Source organism: Marmota marmota, unplaced genomic scaffold (assembly GCF_001458135.2).
Source record: "Marmota marmota marmota unplaced genomic scaffold, marMar, whole genome shotgun sequence".
Taxonomy (NCBI): Eukaryota; Metazoa; Chordata; class Mammalia; order Rodentia; family Sciuridae; genus Marmota; species Marmota marmota.
Window position 1 is genome coordinate 3,333,095 of NW_025999941.1, and position 2,008 is coordinate 3,335,102.

Genomic DNA, 2,008 nt, shown 5'->3' on the forward strand with positions numbered 1-2,008 from the left:
ATGTTAGGGGAGAGGATTCTCTTTATACAAAATAGGGAAGACAGCAAGGGTTCAGAGTGAATCATTTTTCAGTGTGGACCTGACCAGGTAGAATTTGCTGCTGACCCACTAAAGGGTAAGAAACCAATAAGTGGACACTCTAGCTACCACAGATTTACTTTGGAAATCTACCCTACTCTTTCCCTCTCCCTTTCTCCTCTCCTTTCCTTTCTTTTATTTCTTCCTTTCTTTTTTCTTCCTTCTTTTCCTTTTTTTTTTTATAAAGAGAAGTTGTCATTATTCTAGTGGGTCAAACAAGAAAGCAAGTAATGCTGAACCACTTAACTATAATACTCAAAAAAAAAAAAAAACCAACAAGTGAAATAGCACACATTAAAAATTAAACATTTATAAAGCTCAAACCTGAAGGCCAAGTCCTAACTATACCCTGGGAATGGCCATGTCTCCTTTCCTGTGGAGAATCTGTGGCCCCCACCTTTCCAAATTATTCTTCCTGATCAGCTTCACGGAGTTAGAGGTGATTCTGGAAGGTTTGTGGAGACCATCGTTTATATGTCTGTCAAACAGATTGCATTTGTAACATTTAATGCCCACAATAACAATAATAAAACATGCTGGCGTGCGCTCCGTGTAAACACTTTCTTCTGAAGATAGAGCCAGTGAAATGTTTTAGGAACTTTGACATTTATAGCTGTATTTATAATCTTTTTTGGATCATTTCCTCACAGTCACATGTTTGTATATTTTAAATTCTCTGGAGAAATAAAAATGTTTAAACATAACATAATGATATGATATGCATTTTATGAACCCTTGCTCACCATCTAAGCATGGGCAAAGAGTGCTGTGTGGTGAATCCTAAGAGGGGTATCTATGCAAATGTCGAGTTTTCTAGATATATGCCACAGTGCCCACTATGCCATCGACTAGAAGGGGAAAGGGGAGGGAATATTCAATGCACACAAACTTCTTTTTTCTTTATTCTTACAACCAGATCACACTAAGAACAGAAAAGTAGACATTGCTCATTTGGGAAATGCTCTGTGGAGAGTTTTGGGCAAACACTTGTGCTTTTTGTACTCTCTAAGAATTTGAAGGAGCTCCAGGAACTTTATTGCCACTCTACACTTGCACATCAGAGGAATTGACTTATTGTTTATTTCTTGAAAATACCTTCTGTAACACAGCAGCCCAGGATATACTCATCGTGGCCATTGGAAAGGCTAATATCATGATGATTCCTACAAACAAGTAAACAACCCTTTTGCTTCTAGTTAAAGACATAAAGTTAATTTTTACTGAACATTTAATCTGGCATATGCCATGTATCTTACATGTGCTAATTTATTAAATACTCACAAGAAATATAAACAATAAGTGACCAAAATGGTATTTAAACCAGTGAATTTCTTATACCAAAAACTTTTCCTATTTCTGGTATCATCCAGGAGAGAGCATGGTGATTTTAAAACATATCTTCAGATGCTTTGACATTCCTCCTAATGAAAAGTGAAGTCTATATGTATTTCCCTTGAATCTGGACAAATTTTAATGATGGGTTGACCAGTACAGTATGGCAGAAGTGACTGTTGGCTTCTGAGATTAAAGTATAGTGGAAGGTCATTCAGTTTCTACCCTGTTCATTTGGGACACTCACTTTTTGCCACTTAGTTCAGATCAAACAAGTAATGTGTCAATGAAAAAACATGTTTTGAGGAAATCATCTCTTACACAATTATCACATTTATGTGTGAAAACCCAATCATCACACTTATGAACCAACAAAAGGCTTTAAGAACACTCACCTTTGTATTCCTGAACTGTTATGGAATAAGCATGAGATCACCATCTTTTTTTTTTATTTGTTGCACATGACAATACAATGATCTTGACATATCATACATTTGAATAAAATGGGGTATAATTTCTCATTTTTCTGAGTGTACAGGTTGCAGAATCACATTGGTTATACAGACACGTATATACATACAGCAATACTAGTGTCTAT

At 35.8% G+C, this 2,008-nt stretch overlaps 1 pseudogene; it reads right to left on the bottom strand.

Moving 5' to 3' along the window:
• Positions 1 to 1,675: 1,675 nt before the first annotated feature.
• Positions 1,676 to 1,791, bottom strand: LOC125616277 (annotated as a pseudogene).
• Between the last annotated feature and the right edge of the window lie 217 nt (positions 1,792 to 2,008).